General features: G+C 45.0%; 1 protein-coding gene across 4 annotated transcripts in view; it reads left to right on the top strand.

Annotated features, from left to right (window-relative positions):
• Positions 1-24,524, top strand: part of LOC119958135 (polypeptide N-acetylgalactosaminyltransferase 6-like) — a 95,705-nt gene that overhangs the window by 4,110 nt on the left and 67,071 nt on the right. The window contains exon 1 of one of the 4 annotated variants that reach the window (XM_038786425.1): positions 11,195-11,329. The exons of the other annotated variants lie outside the window; for them this stretch is intronic. The gene's annotated coding sequence lies outside the window, so the exon portion shown is untranslated. Of the gene's footprint in view, positions 1-11,194; positions 11,330-24,524 lie in introns of those variants that run through there. 4 annotated transcript variants of the gene reach the window in all.

The raw sequence follows: 24,524 nt of genomic DNA, 5'->3' as shown, positions 1-24,524 counted from the left end.
TTACAGCTTCAGACTGAATGTGCATTGCACTAATTTCCATCAATTGTATCCACATGTTGAAGGCTGGTCTCCCAACTGTGACACTTTTTGGAGGACCGGTTCCTTTGACTCTAACTGGACTGGAAGGGCAGTAATCATTGTGATCAGAGTTTGTGACCAGTCACTGGACAGAAGTAACAGTTTTCTGGAAGTGGGTGGCAAGGTGTGGACACTGCTCCCCCTGAAGGCAAAACATTCAGATTGTATGATAAAACTGACAGTTGACTGGGCTTGAACCGAATGTCACATTGAAATCAACTGCTGAAAGTAAAGTTGGCGAGAGATAATTCTAAAACCTTTTGATTTTTAATATTTTTTAATAAGCAATATGGAGTGTAAACTCACAGGTCTGTCTAGCTGGAATGGCTGTGTGGTTATGTAGTGGGTTGTAATTGAGAGGCAGCTTGATTGTAGGATTCGGTCTATGATCTCATTCTTCAGTTAAGCTTTCACAACACCCACTGTGCACCCACTGATGCTTTAAAAAAAATTACACCGTATGTCTTCTCAAAAGGCACGTTCAAAGCCAGTTCTGAGTCATTTTGAAGCCTTTTTAAATGGGGAGGGAGCTTGTTTTATAGCTGGCAAATATTTTGCTCCAGTTGAAAGGTGTTCAAACTAGAACTTGTATTGAGCATGTTGCCAACGGAATGTTACCTTTGCAGCATTTTCCATTTAATTTGACACTTATTGTGCAGATATAAAATAATTCCCTTACAATACCAGGTGTGGTCAGTGTAGACGTAATGCCAGCCACTCAGTTACCGTCATCTTATTTGTTCAGAACAGGTTTGGCATTAGCCTGTGGGTTAAAACCTGGCATCATTAGTATAGTAAGGAGGCCAGGAATGGCTATATTAGTTGAAACCAAACCTCTGACCAAACTGGAAATTGGAATCTCCAGATGAAATATTTTCAATAATTCTGAGTATATTTTTGGTTTTGAAATATGCGATGCGCATCAATTTAGGACAAACTGGTTCAACTACTGGTGAGGGGCGGCATGGTAGCAATGTTTAGCACTGCTGCCTCACAGCGCCAGGGACCCGGGTTCAATTCCGGCCTTGGATGACTGTCTCCTCCCACAATCCAAACACGTGCAGGTTAGGTGAATTGGCCATGATAATTTTTTTTTTTTTTTTTTTTTAAATTTAGATTACCCAATTATTTTTTCCAATTAAGGGGCAATTTAGCGTGGCCAATCCACCTACTCTGCACATTTTTGGGTTGTGGGGGCGAAACCCACGCAGACACGGGGAGAATGTGCAAACTCCACACGGACAGTGACCCAGAGCCGGGATCGAACCTGGGACCTCAGCGCCGTGAGGCAGTTGTGCTAACCACTAGGCCACCGTGCTGCCCGGCCATGATAAATTGACCCTTTTTTAATGTCCAGATTAGGTAGGGTTACCAGGGTAGGGCAGGGGAGTGGGCAGAGGTACGGTGCTCTTTCGGAGGGTAAGATGGGCCGAATAGCCTCCTGTACTGTAGGGATTCTATGATTCTACAAATGACCCAAATTGCTCCTGTTGCTGTACCAGAGCAGGGACTCTGTGCTGTCATTTCAGTAAATGTACTTGTCATTGGAGAAGTTGAAAAAGTTGCCCTGAAGCCTTTAAAAGATGCTGTCCATATGTAGGTTCTGCCACTATCTTTGCAGTAGTATATCTGTGATATCACCCTAATATCCTCCACGATCCCTTGGGTATGAATTTGTTGTGTGGAGAAATATGGGTCAGCATTTATTTTTTGCCACATGACAATATTATGCTGTGCACAATGCTATTTTGGTAAGATTCTTAGTGTTTTCTCCTGAACCTTTTTGAATCGTAATGCTTGTGTGGTAACCATTCTTTTTTTCTTTAACCCATACCTATCCCCTGGGATATAATCAAGTACAGGGCTAATATGGAGTTGATGCAGCATTTACAATTCAAGGTACTTTCCAGTATTCTTAAGTTAGTTTCGCCTGGACAGCCGCATGCTTCCTCTGAACTGAAACTTGATCCTATATGTGAAATAACTGAAATATTGTACCACAGGTTCAATGATAAAATCTTTTAGACTATTACGATGTGCACAGCAAATCGGACAGGCATAATGTATTCCTAATCTTGACAAATGAGCCGAAAGACAGATGCTGACAGATCATGTAGATCAGGCTAAACTATTACCATGAAGTAAAACCACACAGACACAATAATAAATCTGCAGATTAACAAATACGGTAACTTCAATTATTTGCTCAAAAATTCATAGCCCGAGGGCAGCATGTGGCACAGTGGTTAGCACTAGGAGTGCGGCACCGAGGTCCCAGGTTCAATCCCGCCCTGGGTCACTGTCCGTGTGGAGTTTGCACATTCTCCCCGTGTCTGCGTGGGTTTCACCCCCACAACCCAAAGATGTACAGGTTAGGTGGACTGGCCACGCAAAATTGCCCCTTAATTGGAAAAAAAACGAATCGGGTACTCTAAATTAAAAAAAAACATAATCCATTTCAATAGCTCTTCAATAAGTCAATTATGGAAATGTTTTGCATTAAAGCAATTTTGGGTATCCTGCATGGGCTCAGGGCAGGGGCCTATGTCCGGTCCCACCCAAATATGGAACTTCTGGTAAAACTCATACAACAACTGGATCAAAATATATTGGTACTTGAAAATCATAGAATTTCTACAGTGTAGAGGGAGTTAATTCGGCCCATTGAGTCTGCACCGACCTCTGAACACCAAGGGCAGTTTTTTTTTTTAGCATGGCCAATTTACAGGGCAGCACGGTGGCCTAGTGGTTAGCACAACCGCCTCACGGCGCTGAGGTCCCAGGTTCGATCCCGGCTCTGGGTCACTGTCTGTGTGGAGTTTGCACATTCTCCCCGTGTCTGCGTGGGTTTCGCCCCCACAACCCAAAAATGTGCAGAGTAGGTGGATTGGCCACGCTAAATTGCCCCTTAATTGGAAAAAATAATTGGGTAATCTAAATTTATAAAAAAAAAAAGCATGGCCAATTTACCTAACCTGCACGTCTTTGGACTGTGGGAGGAAACCAGAGCACCCGGAGGAAATGCACGCAGACACGGGGAGGACGTGCAAACTCCACACAGTCTCCTAAGGCCGGGATTAAACCCGGGTCCCTGGCGCTGTGAGGCAACAGTGCTAACCACTGTGCCGGCCCAGTTCAATCTGAAAGGGGAAGCAGAATTTATGTTTTGTAATCTGTTGTGGGGGGAAGGGGGGGATGAACACACTGAGGAAGAATGCAGAGGACCCCAAATACCTTTCATACTTAGAGCCCAACTGCTCTTTCCCCCACTCACCTAATACATATAGCAGCTTATTGGAGTAGTAAATCTGAGGAGCATGAGGCACCAGTCCCAGTATTCAATTAATCAAACTGATCCAGTTCCAATTACTTTGTGTAGCAAAAGACCAGAGACAAAAGGAACTGCAGATGGAAACGACATCAGAAACCTGGCCCTAGCCAAAAGAGATTTGACTCGATTAGATTTGAATCCCTCGGATGGGACAGCTATTACAGGCGAAAAGTCTGACTCTTTCTCAAAGTGACAGGTAGTAAATTCAATTTGATATTTTCCATTTGTCCTGATGGGACTAGGACTTATCTACACAAGCGGAGTCATTTTAATTTGAAGTAGGTGTTTGCACTCAAAACAAGATGTGGAGATGCTGGCATTGGACTGGGGTGAGCACAGTAAAAAGTTTTACACCAAGTTAAAGTCCAACATGTTTGTTTCAAACACTAGCTTTCGGAGCACTGTTCCTTCCTCAGGCACTGCTCCTTCACCCGAGGAAGGAGCTGCGCTCTGAAAGCTCATGTTTGAAACAAACATGTTGGACTTTAACCTGGTGTTGTAAGACTTCTTACTGCACTCAAAACAAGACTTGTTTATCTCGCCTGTCTTTACCCAAAGACAATTCCAGTTTTATAATCTGTCGTACTACTCTGCCTCGTTCATCTAACAAAAGCAGCTTTTGAAACTGAATGGGAATCCGGATTTATCACTGTTCTAATCCTGAATGCATTTGTTTTGGGCCAAGGGTTCCGGATGAACTGCAACGCCATAACCAGCGCCTTTGTTTACAATCCGCGTCCTCTGACTTCTTTTGTGAAAGCATGGCGAGATTGGGATCTTGGTGTGTCGAAGAATTGGCATGAGTTCATGGTTTACTTTTCTGATACAGCAGCTTGTTACACCAGAGTTGGGTATTGCCAAAAGGCAATATGTGTTCTGAATGATGCACAAATGTTACACCCATTGTGATATAACCTCTGCCCCGCAGGAAAGGACATATTATGTGCGAGGGTGTCTCGGCAATTTTATTTGTTTTTCGAGCTCCATAAAATTTTATTGATGGAAAACCTGTATTCTTTTATCTGTTGTTATTGGTCATCCTGCAGGGGCGAATGATAGACTGAATGTGAAATTCTGAGGGTGGGAAGGTTGCGTCAGCAATTAATGTTTTATAATAATAATCGCTTATTGTCACAAGTAGGCTTCAATTAAGTTACTGTGAAAAGCCCCTAGTCACCACACTCCAGCGCCTGTTCAGGGAGGCTGGAACGGGAATTGAACCCACGCTGCTGGTCTTCTTCTGCATTACAAGCCAGCTGTCTTAGCCCACTGTGCTAAACCAGCCTGTTAAACATAAACACAAGCAATTCCAAAGGTATGAAGATGGGAGTTGGCTAAAATAGGTTGGGAAAATAGGTGTCAAAGGTAAGATGGTTGATAAGCAGATGCAGACAATTGAAGAGATAATTTATGAATCTCAATGAAGATATACTCCATTGAGAAAGAGAGACTCTAAAAGAAGGGTGATCCATCCGTGGCTAACGTATGGTACCAATTGAAAGAAAAGGCAGACAAATGCTGTTTTGTTTAAGACTAGAGGATTGGGGACATTTTAGAAACCAGCAAAGGATGACTCAAAAAGCAATAAAAGGAGAAGTGAGAATATGACGGTCAACTTTAAAAAAAAAAAAGAAATGAGTATCCAATTCATTTTTCCAATTAAGGGGCAATTTAGCATGGCCAATCCACCTACCCTGCACATCCTTGGGTTGTGGGGGTGAAACGGGGAGAATGTGCAAACTCCACACGGACAGTGACCCAGGGCTGGGATCGAACCCAGGTCCTCAGCGCCGTAGGCAGCAGTGCCAGCCACTGCGCAATATGAGGGTAAACTAACAAATTTAAAAACACTGACAGTAAGGTTTCTCTTGTGTATAAAAAGCAGCTAAATTAAATATTGGTCCCTTAGTGGATGAGACTGGGGAATTAATAATCGGAAACCAGGAAATGGCAGAGAATTTGAAGAAGTATTTTGAACACGTATCTGACTGCATGGTAGAAGATACTAAAGCCATCCCAATAATTACAGAAAATCAAAAGGGACAGAGGAACTGATCAGTGGAGAAAAAATACTAGGCAAACACATGGGGCTACTGACCAAATTCCTGAGACTTGATAGCCTGCATTCTATAAGAAGTGCCTGCAGAGATGGTGGATGCGTTGGTTGTACTCTTCCAGAATGTAACACTGCCATCCAAGAAAGGAGGGAGGTGGAAAGCAGGAAACTATAGGCCAATATGTAATTGGGGAAAAATGCTAAAATCCATCGTTAAGGAAGTAGCAGCGGGACATTTAAGAAACCATAATGAAAAGTGGTTTTATGAAAGGAAAATCATGTTTAACAAATTTATTAGAGTTCTTTGAGGATGTAACAAGCAGGATAATTAAAGGGGAACCAGTAGATGTGGATTTCCAAAAAGCATTTGTTAAAGCTACCATAGAAAAGATTATGGCACAAGATAAAGTTCATGATGTTGGGGGTAATGTATTAGCAAGGATAGAGGGTTAACTAACAGGATGGCCAGCTAACAGGAAGTAGAGTCCGAATAAATGGGCCATTTTTTTAGGTTGGCCAACTACATAGTGGGATCCAACAGAGACTAGTGCTGAGGCCGTGGCTATTTACAGTCTGCAATAATGATTTGGGGAAGGGACAAAGTGCAGCAAAATTTGCTGATAATACAAAGATAGATAGGAAAGCAGGTTGTGAGGAGTACAGAGTCTGTAGATAGGTTAAGTGAGTAGGCAAAAAAACTGGCAGATACACTGTCTGTGTGGAGTCTACACGTCCCCCCCCCCCCCCCCCCCCCCCCCCCCCCCCCGCCTGTCTGCGTGGGTTTCCTCCGGGTGCTCCGGTTTCCATCCACAAATCCCGAAAGATGTGCTTGCTAGATGAATTGGATATTCACCCTCTGTACCTGAACAGGCAGCAGAGTGTGGGGACTAGGGGATTTTCACAGTAACTTAATTGCATTACAGTGTTAATGTACGCCTACTTGTGACAATAAAGATTATTATTATAATATGAGAGGCATATAAAGGACAGTGCACTGAGCTAAGACAATTTCCAACCAATTCGACCCAATACTGAGCCTTGGGCAGTGGCTGCATTCTGAGGCATGACTTTGAAAGCTGCTCACATGTACCCTTGTGGTTTTATGAAGTCATTTCCTGTCTCTTATTTTTCTGCCAACGACTTCTTTGAGCAGCAACATTACCAAAAGACATATTAAAACACCAGTGGGGTGAAATCAGGCTGTGCAATATTTAATGTATCAATGTGCAGCTAAGACGTTTTCTTTGCAACTTCCTCTGACCCTGATGTGAATCGGCATCGGAGGTCATAGGAATTTTAATCGAATATGTTGATTATATCACACATTGAACGATCTCCAAGAGAGAATCACAATGATGCAAGATATTCACGATTGCATCCATGGATGTCAGAAAAAGTTTACTGAAAGCCTTTGTACGTTTGGCATTATTAGTTTTCATGGCAATGTGATGTTGAGGCCCCTTTCTATGCAGGCAGGACCTTCAAAACCAGGCTCCAGAGATGCTCCTAAAATATCCCAAGCACTTCCATCAGGTTCCGAGCACATATAAGCCCAATGTTCTAACCTGTTCTCCTGTGAGTGTGGTGTAAGAAAACTTCACAACCTCACCATATACATACATGTATTCATCTTGAAGGGTTTTTAAAAAACTTCACTACGACATTGGATTGAGCTTTGATAAAGAGAGTAAATATTTTTTTGCAAGTGGGAGAAAGGTAGGGAACTGGTGCAGGAGGAGCTAAACTAATGACTATTTTACAGTGCAATAAAATGAATCTCTTTAATTCTGGTCACCACACTACCAGAAGGGTGTGAAGGCTTTGGAGAGGGTGCAGAGGAGGTTTACCAGGATGTTGCCCAGTCTGGAGGGTGTTAGCTATGTGGAGAAGCTGAATAGACTCAGACTGTTTTCATTAGAAAAACAGAGGTTGAGGGGTGACCTGATAGAGGTCAACAAGATTTTTTTTTCTAAATTTAGAATACCCAATTCATTTTTTGCAATTTAGCGTGGCCAATCCACCTACGCTGCACATCTTTGGGTTGTGGAGGTGAAACCCACGCAGACACGGGGAGAATGTGCAAATTCCACACGGACAGTGACCCAGAGCCGGGATCGAACCTGGGACCTTGGCGCCGTGAGGCAGCAGGGTGAGGTCAACAAGATTGAGGGACATGGATAGAGTGGATGGGCAGGCACTCTTTCCCAGGGTGGAGGGGTCAGTCACCAGGGGGCATAGGTTTAAGGTCCGTGGGGCAAGGTTTGAGGAGATGTGCGAGGCAGGTTTTTTACACAGAGGGTGGTGAGTGCCTGGAACACGTTGCCAGGAGAGGTTGTGGAAGCAGATACATTAACGGCGTTCAAAAGGCATCTTGACAAACACATGGATAGGACGGGTATAGAGGGATACGGCACAAGGAAATGCTGAGGGTTTTGGCCAAGGTTGGTATCATGACCGGTATAGGCTTGGAGGGCCTGTTCCTGTGCTGTATTGTTCTTTGTTCCTCTCGTACTGCCGTCTACATAGTCCCACTTCTCTACCTGCATGATCACCTCCAGTGTACCCAAAGGTTCCATTCTTTCTCCCCTCCTCCTATTCCTTATGGATATGTTTCCCCACATAGCTGCGTTGGCAATCCCCAAATTTAACTCACTACAGCCACCTTTGGTTCCATGACCATTGCTGTGCTCCAGGACTGCTGTCTGACATTGTATGGAGATGATGCAATTTTTTGTAATCTAGTTCTTTAGCACAGTATGCCATGACTGATGTCTATAAAGGACACTGGTTTTGATTCTTAAGCTTTCTGTTGCATTTTCACCTGAATCCTAAATGTGGAAGGAAGCATGGAAGTTAACTTGGATTTAGTGTTGACTGTTCAAGAAGGAACGGTGGCCAAAGCAAAAGGCAAAACCTTTTGCTTATCTTCAATTAGTACCGTGGGATCTTTTGAGATTCATCTGAATCACAAGTCTCACAAGAGTCCAAAGACGTGTAGGTTAGGCGGATTGGCCATGATAAATTGCCCTGAGTATCCAAAAAAGGATAGGAGGGGTTATTGGGTTATGGGGATAGGGTGGAAGTGAGGGCTTAAGTGGGTCGGTGCAGACTCGATGGGCCGAACGGCCTCCTTCTGCACTGTATGTTCTATGTTCTAATAGACAAATGAGGAATGACCCCTCTGATTTACATAGAACATACAGTGCAGGAGGCCATTCGGCCCATCGAGTCTGCACCGACCCACTTAAACCCTCACTTCCACCCTATCCCCATAACCCAACCTAACCTTTTGGACACTAAGGGCAATTTATCATGGCCAATCCACCTAACCTGCACATCTTTGGACTGTGGGAGGAAACCGGAGCACCCGGAGGAAACCCACGCAGACACTGCGAGAACATGCAAACTCCACACAGACAGTGACCCAGCGGGGAATTGAACCTGGGACCCTGGCGCTGTGAAGCCACAGTGCTATCCACTTGTGCTACCATGCTGCCTTCCTTTTGGGACTCCTTCAGTGCATTGCTGAAAATATTCGTTCAGATCCTGTGTTTGAGTTCTGTTACCAAAGAAAGGATACAGGCCCTGACATTTCCATTTCGATTGGGTTGTATTTTGCAGAAGCCATTTTTTTGACCCATAAGAGTGCTCGGATCCTGTTTATAAGATGACTCGCTGTTTGCTGTGAATTTGTGTTTGCCATTTCCCATTATCCTGGTTTCAATGCAGGGTCACAGATGAATCTGCATGAAAAATGCCCATGGAAACAAAACAGGCTGAGTTTTGGATAGCTGCACACCAACGTGGAAGCTATATTTAGATCAGATTAATCATGCCTATGCCTTGACCAGTCAGTTGACCTGCCTGGTTTGAATTTTAAAAAACCTGGCAGTTGATGTTCCCTGGTGCATTCTCCATGGCAACACCTCTGCCAGTCACGGTTGACTTGCCAACCAGTCAGCACTCTTCTCGTGCAGTGTCGGATGTTGTTCCTTTTTATTATTGGTATTCCTGTGAACTGTCCTGATAACTGCTGGACCAAAAACTTCGACAGCATGTCTCTTTAAAAAACATTTGGCGGGATTCTCCGTCCCGCCGCGCCACATTTCTGCCTCACCCCGCTGACGGGATACTCCGTTACGCCGGCCAGCCAATGGGGTTTCCTATTGTCGGGCAGCCCCATGCCGTCGGGAAACCCTCGGGCTGCTGGGAGAATGATTTCTCTCTGACCAATATTGGTCAAAGTATGTTATACCCCTCCTGTAAAAACTAGCCAATGTCCGATGGTGCTGCTCACATTGGGGTGGGTGATGTGCTGTTTTATACGCACAGCAGCACTGTTCTGTGCAGTGCACAATGTATTATTCTGCTGCTAAAATGTAGCTGTGTAGTATGGTGTGTCCCTTTAAGGGTCCGCGGTAGAATTGTCATGTCTCCCTGGATCAATTACAGATTGCTCTTTGCAGCTCCTCTGGTCAACTTGAGGTCAGGCGTGATGGACACAGCTGCAATTTTTTATATATGTGTGTAATATATACATTATATATGGCATGGCATGATGGCTAGCACTACTGCCTCTCTGCACCAGGTCCCCAGATTCTATTCTGGCCTTGGGTCACTGTCTGTGCGAAGTTTGACCCCGTGACTGTGTGGGTTTCCTCCGGGTGCTCCAGTTTCCTGCCAGTCTAGTTTAGGTGGATTGACCATGATAAATTGCCCCTTCGTGTCCAATATGCAGGTTATGTTCTGGCGTTACAGGGACAGGACTAGGGGGAGGGAGGGGGAGGGGGGGGGGGGAGGCATGTTCATTCAAAGGGTCAGTGTAGACCCGATGGGCTGAATGGCCTCCTTCTGCACTGTAGGGATTCTGTGAATAAGTTGATGCATTAATTGCAGTGCGCTAACCAAGTGTTTTTGCACTCCAGCAGAAGGTACTGAGGGCTATCCCAGTTCTGCACAGCAGATGAAAGGGCCCCTTTGACGTAGACTTTTGATTCTGCCGCTTTTCCCCTCATCTGATGGAGGGAGAGTATGATCCCCACAAAGCAACTACACGGTGAAAAGATGGAATTGAGCTTACTCTGTGGGGAATCACAAGGCCGATATTCCCTCATTCATGTTGCAGTGTCCGCAAGAATGGTTTTTAAGCAAGACAATGACTTGCAGTCGCAAGCTAACCAATAAGCTAACTGCAGATGACTGACTGATGAAGAAATTGAATAACAGACACTGTTAGGCCTGTGATCTACAAACTCGTACTTCGTGGTTTTTACATATGGGCTTGAAACTCTGTTTTGTTCAAGTACTTGAAATTGTTTCACTGAATGCAGTTGTTAGCAATATGGTACGATGAAAAACTGAGTGTATTTTTGAGTGAGTGGTTTTGCTCCTTTGTTTTCCGAATGGTGGTAGATGTTTGAGGAAAATAAACTCCTGTGAAGTGTATGTTCCTGTGATGTCTGAGTGAATGTAATGTGTCTTCCACTAAATTAGTGCTGAGAGCTAAAATGGTGTAGTCACAGCCACATTTGTCCCTGGTTGGTGATTGTTGTTGAGTGACGCTGATTTAAAACGTGTCCTTTTAAGCAGAGCATTGCGTAACTTTGCCATGTTGCGACACAGAAATGCTTGAAGCATTTGGATGTAGGTGTTGGTATTCAAGTTGATCAAGATTTCTTAGCTCTGACACACCTTCCACTTGTCAAACAAACGTGTAAAAGTGCCACGTATAAAACTTGCTCGCAAGAAATCACCTGTAGACAAAAGGCAGCTAAGGGTATGTGAGGGATAAACCTACCATGATTAATTCCGAAGTCTGATTTTTCGATACTGGAGGGAAAAGAGAGTTGTTTGGTGAGAATCTGGTAAGTTCTACTCTATTAGTACACCACTTGGTGGTAAGTTAATAAAATATATGAAGAGCACTGTAAATAATTAAGTAATTATTCAGAACACATTAAGGATGGCAGGACAGGTAATATGTCACAGATACAGCATGGGGAAGATCCTGGAGAATATTGTGATCCAGGCGGCACGGTGGCGCAGTGGTTAGCACTGTTGCCTCACGGCGCCGAGGTCCCAGATTCGATCCCGGCTCTGGGTCACTGTCCGTGTGGAGTTTGCACATTCTCCCCGTGTTTGCGTGGGTCTCATTCCCACAACCCAAAGGTGTGCAGGTTAGGTGGATTGGCCATGCTAAAATTGCCCCTTAATTGGAAAAAATGAATAGGTTGCTCTAAATTTATAAAAGGAAAAAAAAACACAGTGATCCTGGACAAACCCGTGTGCAGTAAGTATTTACAGCCTGAGGAGCTTTGGCTTGGAGTTATTGAGCTGGGGGCTGAGTTCCGGATACTACGACACATCGGGGAGGGCGAGGGTTACCTGGACATTTTGTTTCAGGGGGCGGTCGCACCCCTTGGGATTGGGTCTTGTTTGTAAAGTGGTCAGGGACAGGAGGGTGTGACTGGGACCCAGAGGACAGCAGTGCAGGAGTATCAGCCTCTGCAATTGTCCAATGGGTCTGAGGCTCGGCTTATTTGGATGAGAGTAGGGGCCGCAGGGTGGATGGGCTGACTGACCAGGGCACTATGGTACAGGGAGCCTTCAAGTGGGAGAGTGTATGTAAGAATGTAGTGGTAGTAGGGGGAACAGTACAATGAGGGGGATTGACACTTCTCTGTCGCAAGGAGTCCAAACGGCTGCGTTGCCTGCCCAGTGCCAGGCTGCAAGCCAACTACTTGGGGCTGGAGAGGAACTTGCAGTGGGATGGGGAGGATCCAGTAGTTGAAGTTTACGTAGGTACCAACGACATAGGCAAGATGAGGAAGGAGATTCTACACAGTCAGTGTGAGGAGCAACACACCAAATTAAGAAGCAGAACCTCAAAGGGTAATAACTTCTATATTATTATTACCTGAACCATGTGCAAATTGACATAGAACAAATAAGAATTAGAAAGATGAATGCATGACTCAAAAACTGTGGTAGGTGCTGGTTCGTGTGTACTGGCACCAGTACTGGGGAAAGTGGAGTCCATACAGTTGGGACGGTCTACATTTGAACCGTGGTGGGGCTGATGTTTGAGCAAGCTGCATAACTAAAGGAAGTAGTGAGAGTTTTAAAGTGAATAGTGGGGGCAAGAGATCAAATTTGGGAAAGTGTGGTATACCAAAGAGTAGACCAGGCAAGAGAGAAAGGTACTAATATGGGAAATGATAAATAGACTGTGACAGGAAGGGACAGAGTACAAATCTGAGGTAAATCAGGTAAGGATAGAAGATACAACACTGAAGACTTTGGGCTGGATTCTTCCGCCCCGCCCGCCGCAACGCAGACTGTAAAGGTCCATTGACCGCTGGGCGGGCGTGGCCAGAGAATCCAGCCCTCTGTATCTAAATACACATAGCATTTGAAGCAAGACAGATGAACTGATAGCGAAAATAGAAATATATAAGTATGACCTGATGGCTATTACAGAGACGGCTACAGGATGACATAGATTGGGTCCTGAATATTTAAGGACATTTAGGAAGTACAGGAGATAGCACAAGGTGAAAAGGTGGCTCAGTTCATTAATGATATTGGCACATTAGAGAAGGATTTTTAAAAATTCATTTACAGGATGTGGGCGTCGCTGGTTAGGCCAGCATTTATTACCCCTCCCTAGTTGCCTAGTTGAACCACTGCAGTCCCTGAAGTGTAGATACACCCACTGTGCTGTTCGGGAGGGAATTCCAGGATATTGACCCAGCGACAGTGAAGGAACGGCGATATAATCTTTATTATTGTTACAAGTGGGCTTACATTAACACTGCAATGAAGTTACTGTGAAAAGCCCCTAGTCGCCACATTCCGGCGCCTGTTCGGGTCACTGAGGCAGAATTCAGAATGTCCAATTCACCTAACAGCACGTCTTTCGGGACTTGTGTGAGGAAACCGGAGCTCCTGGAGGAAACCCACGCAGACACAGGGAGAATGTGCTAACCACTGTGCTACCGTGCTTCCGATTTCCAAGTCAGGGTGGTGATTGACTTGGGAGGGGAACGCCCAGATGGTGGGGTTCGCAGGTAGCATGTATCACAAAAGGCTAGTACACAAGTCCAGCAAGTTACTAAGAAACCTAATAGAATGTGAGAGTAATTGATTACAAAGGTAGGGAGGTTATGCTTCAGTTATATAGAGCATTGGCAAGACCACATCTGGAGCATTGTCTCCAGTATTGGTCTCCTTATTTGAGGAAAGATGTAAATAAATGTGTTGTAAGTAATTCATGGAAGGTTTACTAGACTAATGCCAGGAATGGGCGGGTTGTCTTATGAGGGAAGGTTGGAGAGGTTAGGTTTGTGTCGCGAGTTTAGAAGAGTAAGAGGCGACTTGACCAAAACCTTTAAGATCCTGAGGGGTATTGACAGGATGGATGTCGAGAGGATGTTTCCTCTTGTGGGGGAATCTAGAACGAGGGGGTCACTGTTTAAAAATTAAGGAGTTGCTCATTGAAGACTGAGATGAGGAGAAATGTTTTCTCTTGGAGGGTCACTAGTCTCTGGAACTCTCTCTTCTTCAAAATGCAGTGGAAGCAGAGTCTTTGAATATTTTTAAGGTAGAGCTAGGTAGATTCTTGATTGACAAAGGGGTGAAAGGGGGTAGGCGGGAATGTGGGGTTGAGGTTACAATCCAATCCGCCATGATCTTATTGAATGGTGGAGCAAGCTCAAGGGCCTGAATGGCCCACTTCTGCATATGTGTTTTGAAAGGATTTTATTTTATTCATTCATGGGATGTGATGTCGCTGGGAAGGTCAGCATTTATTGTCCATCCCTAATTGCACTGAGAAGACACTGGTGAGCTGCCCTCTTGAACTGCTGTAGTATGGTGTTGGTCCACCCACAGTGCTGTTAGGAAAGGAGTTCCAGGATTTTGACCCAGCGACAGTGAAGGAATAGCGAGTGGCTTGGGGGGAATCTTCCAGATGGCAGTAGTTATGGCATCTATCTCTATTTCCATATAGTTATAATCAAGACCATTACACAGTGCTGTGCTAGAGGTGGCCTGTACGCCTGTCAATATAAATGAAGTGGTGCTGGTGGCCTCAGTAGCACACCAGCTAGTTTAGAAGATCATCTTTTCATTCCTCTGTTGGAGCCGCAGTCACCACTACGAATGAGGATGCAGCCCTGGTTGTCTTGTACAGGCCAAGATTAAGTGCTTTTTATTTTGTATGTTGATAGGCTGAGCGATTTTCCCTCTGATGTCAGGAAGTTCCGTAACCAGAAAGTGAACGGCACAAATTTACCAGCCTAGCTATTGTGTAAACTGATGAACATGCACTTGATTCTGCCCAATTTAAGCAGAACAAGAGCTGAAATAAATAGAGGCCATTCTAAGCACAGCACCATATTTCATTCTTTTATTATAACTGTTAGCCTGGTAAATGGACCTTCTGAATACTCCTGAATTAGGACTGGCAGCTCTGGGTAGCTCACTGGGCTGATGTGTAATGCAACATTCTGGGCCAATCCTCCAAATGTCCAGTATCATAGAACAGTACAGCACAGAACAGGCCCTTCGGCCCTCAATGTTGTGCCGAGCAATGATCACCCTCCTCAAACCCACATATCCACCCTATACCCGTAACCTAACAACTCCCCCTTAACCTTACTTTTCTGTCATTTTTGCTTTTCTGTCTTTGTGTTGGGGGAGGGGAATGGAGGTGAGTGAAAGGGAACAAATTATTTGTTCTCGGCTGTAAAATAAAGAAACAATACACATGGACAGCAAGCCTATAAGGTGGTGGCCTTAAAAGAGCCATTCCACCTTAAATGAAAGAAATGTAGGGTGTAGCCTGTTTATTGATATTTCCTAATCTCCAAACACTTACTTAATCATTTAGTTCCCAGTATTGCCTTATCATTTTGTGTGCACAGTTTTAAACCAGTTTCGAAAATAGATTATCTGATTGTCATTGAGGTTAGATGAGGTCAGTACCATTTGAATTTTTATTCTCTGCCTTCTATTAAAAAGAATTGGTTTAGTATTACAGGATGTGTACCGTGGCGTCCCTAAAGCTCTCTGTAGCTGATGGATGATGCAAAGTACTACATGGCAGAACCTTTTCATGGGGGTGGGGAGGGTTGAATTTGGAAGCTGGCCGACACCATAACTGCCTCTTGTGCATAAATGCAGGAGGGTAGTGCATATAACTCACCCTCCCCAAGATTTGGACTCTGCGCTCTCACAATTTAAAAAGTATTTTTGAATAGAATGAAGATCCAGATCCTAACTTCAGTAGTAGCCCTGACCCCTGCAAGTTTATTGAGTTCATATTTCTCCATAGTCTTGCCCCACGTTATCTCTGTAGTCTCTTCCCTACGACCCTCGAAGAACTCTGTTTCTGGCATCTCGGCATGCCTCAACTTCCAGGCCATAAGGTCTGAAATTTCCTCTCTTAAACCTTTCTACTCCCTTCTTGCATGTGCTCCCTCTATCTCACTCCTTTTAAGACTCATTCAAACCCACTCTTCACCCAAGCTTTTGTCCTAAAAACCCCTTGTGGCTTGATGTCACATTTTGTCTGTGAAATGCCTGGGGATTGTGGTAAAGAACAAAGAAAAATTACAGCACAGGAACAGGCTGTTCGGTCCTCCAAGCCTGCGCCGATCTAGATCCTCTATCTAAAACTGTCGCCTGTTTTCTAAGAATCTGTATCCCTCTGCTCCCTGCCCATTCATGTATCTGTCTAGATACATCTTAAAGGACGCTATCGTGCCCGCCTCTACCACCTCCGCCGGCAATGCGTTCCAGGCACCCACCACCCTCTGCGTAAAGAACTTTCCACGCATACCTCCCTTAAACTTTTCCCCTCTCACCTTGAACTCGTGACCCTTAGTAATTGAGTCCCCCACTCTGGGGAAAAAGCTTCTTGCTTTCCACCCTGTGTATACCTCTCATGATTTTGTAGACCTCAATGAGGTCCCCCCTCAACTTCTGTCTTTCTAATGAAAATAATCCTAATCTACTCAACCTCTCATCATAGCTAGCGCCCTCCATACCAGGCAACATCCTGGTGAACCTCCTCTGCACCTTCTCCAAGGCATCCACATCCTTCTGGTAATGTGGCGACCAGAACTGCACGCAGTATTCCAAATGTGGCCGAACCAAAGTCCTATACAACTGTAACATGACCTGCCGACTCTGGTACTCAATACCCCTTCCGATGAAGGCAAGCATGCTGTATGCCTTCTTGACCACTCTATCAACCTGCGTTGTCACCTTCAGGGTACAATGGACCTGAACTCCCAGATCTCTCTGTACATCAATTTTCCCCAGGGCTTTTTCATTTACCGTATAGTTTGCTCTTGAATTGGATCTTCCAAAGTGCATCACCTCACATTTGCCATTTCTCCGCCCAACTCTCCAATCTATCTATATTCTGCTGTATTCTCTGACAGTCCCCTTCACTATCTGCTACTCCTCCGATCTTAGTGTCATCTGCAAACCTGCTAATCAGACTACCTATACCTTCCTCCAGATCATTTCTGTATATCACAAACAACAGTGGTCCCAGCATGGATTCCCTGTGGAACACCACTGGTCACAGTTCTCCATTTTGAAAAACTCCCTTGCACTACTACACTCTGTCTCCTGTTGCCCAGCCAGTTCTTTACCTATGTAGCTAGTACACCCTGGACCCCATGAGACTTCACTTTCTCCATCAGCCTACCACGGGGAACCTTATCAAATGCCTTACTGAAGTCCATGTATATGACATCTACAGCCCTTCCCTCATCAATCAACTTTGTCACTTCCTCATGATCTTCCCTGCACAAAACCATGTTGCCTATCACTGATGAGCCCATTTTCTTCCAAATGGGAATAGATCCTATCCCTCAGTACCTTCTCCAGCAGTTTCCCTATCACTGATGTCAGGCTCACCGGTCTATAATTACTTGGATTATCCCTGCTACCCTTCTTAAACAAGGGGACAACATTAGCAATTCTCCAGTCCTTCGGTACCTCACCTGTGTTCAAGGATGCTGCAAAGATATCTGTTAAGGCCCCAGCTATTTCCTCTCTCACTTACCTCAATAACCTGGGATAGATCCCATCCGGAACCTGTGGACTTGTCCACCTTAATGCCTGTTAGAATACCCAACACATCCTCCCTCCTTATGCCGACTTGACCTAGAGTAATCAAACATCTATCCCTAACTTCAACATCCGTCATGTCCCTCTCCTCGTTGAATATCGATGCAAAGTACTCGTTAAGAATCTCGCCCATTTTCTCTGACTCTACGCATAACTTTCCTCCTTTGTCCTCGAGTGGGCCAACCTTTTCTCTAGTTACCCTCTTGCTCCTTATATATGATTTTCCTTAACCCTGTTTGCTAAAGATATTTCATGACCCCTTTTAGCCCTCTTGATTTCTCATTTCAGATTGGTCCGACGTTCCCGATATTCTTCCAAAGCTTCGTCAGTCTTCAGTCGCCTAGTCCTTTTTCCTCTTAGCTAGTCTCACAATTTCACCTGTCACCATGGTTCCCTAATCTTGCCATTTCTGGCCCTCATTTTCACAGGGACATGTCTGTCCTGCACTCTAATCAACCTCTCTTTAAAAGCCTCCCACATATCAAATGTGGATTTACCTTCAACAGCTGCTCCCAATCCACATTCCCCAGCTCCTGCCGAATTTTGATATAGTTGGCCTTCCCCCAATTTAGCACTCTTCCTTTAGGACCACTCTCGTCTTTGTCCATGAGTATTCTAAAACTTACGAAATTGTGATCACTATTCCCAAAGTAATCCCCGACTGAAACTTCAACCACCTGGCCGGGCTCATTCCCCAACACCAGGTCCAGTATGGCCCCTTCCAGCGTTGGACTATTTACATACTGCTCTAGAAAACCCTCCTGGATGCTCCTTACAAATTCTGCTCCATCTAGACCTCTGACACTAAGTGTATCCCAGTCAATGTTGGGAAAATTCAAATCTCCTATCACCACCACCCTGTTGTTCCTACACCTTGCCATAATTTGTTTACATATTTGTACCTCTATCTCACGCTCGCTGTTGGGAGATCTGTAGTACAGCCCCAACATTGTTACCGCGCCCTTCCTATTTCTGAGCTCTGCCCATATCGTCTCACTGCTGGAGTCCTCCATAGTGCCCTCCTTCAGCACAGCTGTGATATCCTCTCTGACCAGTAATGCAACTCCTCCACCCCTTTTACCTCCCTCTCTATCCTGCCTGAAGCATCGATATCCTGGGATATTTTGTTGCCAATCATGCCCTTCCCTCAACCAAGTCTCAGTAATAGCAATAACATCATACTCCCGGGTACTAATCCAAGCCCTAAGTTCATCTGCCTTACCTACTACACTTCTTGCATTAAAACAAATGCACCTCAGACCACCAGTCCCTTTGCGTTCATCATCTGCTCCCTGCCTACTCTTCCCCTTCGTCACGCTGACTTCATGTTCTAGTTCCTTACAGGCTTTAGTTACTACCTTCTTACTGCCCACTAACCTCCTCATTTGGTTCCCATCCCCCCCTGCCACATTAATTTAAACCCCCCCAACAGCGTTAGCAAAAGCACCCCCAAGGACATTGGTTCCAGTCCAGCCCAGGTGTAGACCGTCTAATTTGTAGTAGTCCCACCTCCCCCAGAACCGGTTCCAAATGTCCCAAAAGACTGAACCCCTCCCTCCTGCACCATCTCTCAAGCCACGCATTCATCCTGCCCATTCTTTCATTTCTTTCAAACCACTGTATTGTACTGTTGTATTGTTACATGCCTGGGCTTGTCCCTGCTTGCTCCGCCTGTGGCTCCTCCCCTCGGGCTCATGTATAAAGGTGGCCAATCTCCAGCCCTGCCCTCATTCTGGGACCAGCAGATGTCTTCAAACTGATTAAAGTCACATTTTTTTCTCCCGACTCCTCGTCTGACATCAATTGATGGTACATCAGGGATGTTTTACAAATTTAAAATCACAATGTAAGTGCCAAGTGTAGTGCTTCTATTTGCAGCACGAGCCCATTGCTGTCACCTCCGAGAAATTGCCAGTTTAATATTGGCTTGTTTTGCGGGACCTTTTCTCTTTCGTGGAGATGGAAGTCTTGCTGGCAAAACCCAACATTTGTTGCCCATCCCTAATTGCTCTCAAAGGTTGGAGGTGAGCCACCTTCTCAAACCATTCTTGTGGCGTAGGTAGGCCCATGTTGGGGAAGAAGTTTGAGGATTTTGAAGCACGGTGGCACAGTGGATAGCACTGCTACCTCACAGCACCAGGAACCTGGGTTTGATTCTGGCCTGGGGTGACTGCCGGCTTGGAGTTTTCACTTTCTCCCTGTGTCTACGTGGGTTTCCTCCCACGGTCCAAAGATGTGCAGGTTAGGTGGATTGGCCATGATCAATTGTCCCTCAGTGTCCAAAGGTTGGGTGGGGTTACAGGGATAGGGGAATGGGCCTATGGGTGGCACGGTAGCACAGTGGTTAGCAATGTTGATTCACAGCACCAGAGCCCCAGGTACGATTCCCAGCTTGGGTCACTGTCTGTGGAGTCTGCACGTTCTCCCCGTGTGTGTGGGTTTCCTCCGGGTGCTCTGGTTTCCTCCCACAAGCCCCGAAAGACGTGCTGTTAGGTGAACTGGACATTCTGAATTCTCCCTCTGCGTACCCGAACAGGCACTGGAATGTGGTGACTAGGGGCTTTTCACAGTAACTTCATTGCAGTGTTAATGTAAGCCTGCGTGTGACACTAATAACGACTATTATTATAGGTAGGGTGCTTTTTCAGAGGGTCGATGTAGACTTGATGGGCCAAATGGCTTTTCTGCACTGAAGAGATTCTATGATTTTGACCCAGTGACAGTGAAAGAAGAGGTGTGTGGGTTGTGGGGGAGCTTGTAGCCGATGGTGTTCTTGCTGTCCTTATCCTGCTAGGTGGTAGAAGTCAATGTTTTGAAAGGTGGCTGTCAAAGGAGGCTTGGCGCGTTGCTGTGGACATCTGCTACGAACTAGAGTAGGGTTGACCATCTCGCGTCTTAGCCAGCAGGGAGTGGAGACTTTAACCCTGCCTGGGCTGAAGTTGAACTTTGGTCCCATGTGTATACTAGCCCACTACATCACCCCTGAATTGTATCTTTTGTATACTGATGAAGAAACTGCTGTTGCCTTTAAAGAGTTAGTATGCAGAGAGATTTCTGGCAGGGTTGTGTTCCAGCTTTTGCATCCTGCAACAGAAATTATTCCAGTCCTTGCCCAAGGATACAGACATTACCAATGGGAAAAGGTGAATGTACGATGCTGAAACTGAGGATTAGAACAGTACAGCACTTTTTTAGAAGGGCAGAGCTAGAAAGGAAAAAGGATGTCAAGTTTGGGGCCAGAGTTCGGTCTGCATGAGGTCCAGGGCAGCCTTGCACGCTGACACATGTCTAATAACTACCTTGTAAACATGCAAGTTGGATCTGGTAAGAATTCTCTTTGATTTACGCTTTTTATATATGTTTTGTAATGAGGTTACAGATCTGGTGGCTGACTGCAACCTTTGAAAAACTGAGCAACGGTGCAGCTGAACCAGATAACACTTTTTAATTCCCTGTTCCCTGCTTTATTTGTAAATACTTGACTCAAATTTTCAAATGCCACCATGCCTTATTCATTTGATCAGTCACATTGTTATTTATGCCTTTTTGACAATCTGGGAAGGAGGAGATACTTAATGGGACTTTGCTGTTAGTCACATTACAGCCTTCAGCCGGTTTAGCTCAGTTGGCTGGACAGCTGGTTCATGATGCGGAGAGAGGCCTGCAGCGTGGGTTCAATTCCCATACCGGCTGAGGTTATTCATGAAGGCCCCTCCTTCTCAACGTTGCCCCTTACTTACCCAAGGTGTGGTGATCCTCAGATTAAATCACCACCAGTCAGCTCTCCCTCTCACAGGGGAAAGTAGCCCATGGGTATCTGAGACTATGGCGAGTTAACCTTCACAGTCTTGTCCTATGGGTATTGTACATAAACTCTTGCAGGGAAAGCCCATGAAGGGCTTAATTTGCATTCTCTGTCCCAAATATTATGGGCCTGTATTTTTTTTTCAATATCTGAATTCGTTACATGGTCCTTTTTTAATCTGGGTAGTTGTATAGCAGGCAGACTAAATCATTAAGTGGGTTACACTCAGTTACTTTATTCTGTTTTGGAAACTTTGCACCTTTCAAGGTCCAGTGTTAGTTCTTAGTGTAGCTCAGGCCATTCCCTGCATACTATCCAATTCCACTGTGGTTGTCAAGCAGCATTAAAAGGATTATTTTATCTTCCATTTAAACAGGGACACAGTAGAATTCTTTTGATAGAGATGTACCATATATTCCATCTTGTACACAATCAGTACTTTGGCAGCAGGAACCGATCTGAAAGAAATACGTCTTTGCTTTATTCCTCTGCTTTTGTGTAGCAATTCTTCCAGAATGTTCTTATCTGCAGCTCCATTTTCTGACATTCTATGATTTCAATGTAACTCTCTGATGTGCTGACGTGTTTAATTTCTGATGCAGAAATGAGGTGCCTCGGTTCATTGTTGACGAGTGCAGCTCATTGGATCCTCAGTCAAGTGCTGCTAAACAGATGGGCGGCACAGTGGTTAGCACTGCTGCCTCACAGCGCCGAGGTCCCAGGTTCGATCCCGGCCCCGGGTCACTGTGTGGAGTTTGCACATTCTCCCCGTGTCTGCGTGGGCTTCACCATCACAACCCAAAAAGATGTGCAGGGTAGGTGGATTGGCCACGCGAAATTGACCCTTATTGGGGGAAAAAAAGAATTGTTTACTCCAAATTTATTTTTTAAAAGTCTTGATGAACAGGTTTGCTGGACTCTGTTGCATTGTCCTCTCTTGTTGTGGGTAATCCTAACGAGGAATAGCAGCATCCCGTCTGTTGTATTTCGAGGCAAGCAATGAGGCAGTGTTTAACTCAGAACTATATACACGGAACAGTACTAAACACAGCGCTAAAACGTTGAATATATTAAAGAGGTGGCTGGATATAGCACTTGGGGAGAATGGGATAAAAGGCTATGGGGAGAAAGCAGGATTAGGCTATTGAGTTGGATGATCAGCCATGATCGTGACGAATGGCGGAGCAGGCTCAATGGGCCAAAAGGCCTCCTCCTGCTCCTATCTTCTATGTCTTGTTCCCACGACTAACTCTGACCAAGACCCTACAACCAGATCTGCACCTAAACGCCTGATAGGCTAACACTCACGTGCTCTATCCCCATGGGCTCGGGGCCTGTCATGTGGCCCACAATGTATTATCCCTTAAAGGGGCCACACAACCACACTATCCACGCCAACATATACCATGTGATTTGGCACTGAATTATGCGCACTAGATATGTTTCCCATTTTGGTTCTCTAGTCTCTGTTGAACTGAGGGATTTTATCCAGTGCAGCAGCAGAGATGTGATAGTAGGTCACCATGTCAGTGGTGAAGGAGAAGAGCAAAATCGGTCAGGGTTCTCACTCCCTGATCACTATTTAGTAACTCCTTGTGGAAGGTGCACATTAAGCGAAAATCAGGCTTTTGCGTGCTGTTTTTGTTTGGCAGTAGAATAGTCCATAATATCCACCACACCCATTCCCCTGCCCCACATGAATTTGACTATCCAGAGAAATGTATGAGAAATAGTGTGTGAGATGGGGGAGGATCAGTTAGCCTGCTGCTTCCACAGTTGATTGATGTGATCAACTTTTGCATCACCTGAGAAGAGTCCCCTGGAAACCCCAGAATACCTAGACTTCTTTGCTATGTTACATGTCCAAGGGCAGTGGGCTTTCTTGACCGACATCAACATCAGAGCAGCACAGGAATCATTGAGTTGCTTCACAGCAATATTCTGGTCTGTTGGAACAATAATTAAAAGCAAAGTGCTCCGGAGGATGCTGGAAATCTGAAATAAAAACAAAATGCCGGAGAAGCTCACCATTAACTCTCCACGGATGATGCCAAACCTGAGTATTTCCAGCACTTTGTTTACCTCAGTACGGTGATGTAGTGGTTATGATATTGGACTAGCAACCCAGGGATTGAGAATTGAACTTGCGCTATAGTAAATTATTAGTAATGTGCAGACTGATGCCAGGAAACAAAAATCACTCTTCAGCTGTTGGGTTGTCATGGAAAAACCAACTGATCTATCTATTATAATGCTTACAGATATTAAATCTTCTGATTTTGCTTAACAACCCCACCCACCACCACTCGGCGGTATATTTGGTTCAAGCCTGCACTAGGCCCCATTCTCCAGCCCTCTTTATGGTAATGTTCTTCAGTCTACATTATTGGGACGCCCTTGTCTTGATTTCAGGAAGTTCTGTTTGCCAAACTATGAGAGCTCGTCTTGCGATGCTGAATGCAGCTTTTTGCTAAAATGGTGCTGTCATGGGTTATTCATTGTGGATCTGATGACATAATGGTTTCAGTTCTAAATCTTGGCTGTGGTATGAGAAAGCAGGAGGAAGGGTGGTGTTGAGTGGTGCTGCAGAAATAATTCCCTTCACTTCTGTTTTGCTTGACACTTCTTTTCCACGGGTGGGAGATGATTGGTTTCTGCACATCACGGATCCCATCCTGGGGCTGACCAATATCAAACTGCCTGAAGCTTGCTCTTGTGGTTTGCAATTTGTTCATCGGTAACTCTCGCCCCTCTTTTACCTCTTTGAGGTACACAGATGTAATGTGATAATTTTTCATTCAAAGGTTTGCTTCCTTTCACTTTAAAGTTCACCAGTTACAATTCCGATTTTGTTTTCTGAACACCAGTTTCCTGTGTTCCTGCAAAAAATGATGCCAATTCTTCCCATCTTTTGTTTTGGGTCTGACTCCATCACTGAGACATGTGATAAATTTGTGATTATAGAGTTTTTCATCCTGCCTGCCCCTCCCTTTATAATAGGGGAAACTATTGCTTGGGGGTCAACTGTACATAATAATTGGTGATGTCCTCCCAAGACACACACTGGCGTTCCTTTCACATTGAGGACACCTTCCACAGTGAAGTGT

Source organism: Scyliorhinus canicula, chromosome 28 (assembly GCF_902713615.1).
Source record: "Scyliorhinus canicula chromosome 28, sScyCan1.1, whole genome shotgun sequence".
Lineage (NCBI taxonomy): Eukaryota > Metazoa > Chordata > Chondrichthyes > Carcharhiniformes > Scyliorhinidae > Scyliorhinus > Scyliorhinus canicula.
Note: the sequence above shows the minus strand (reverse complement) of the source record. Positions and strands in the feature narration are given on the sequence as shown.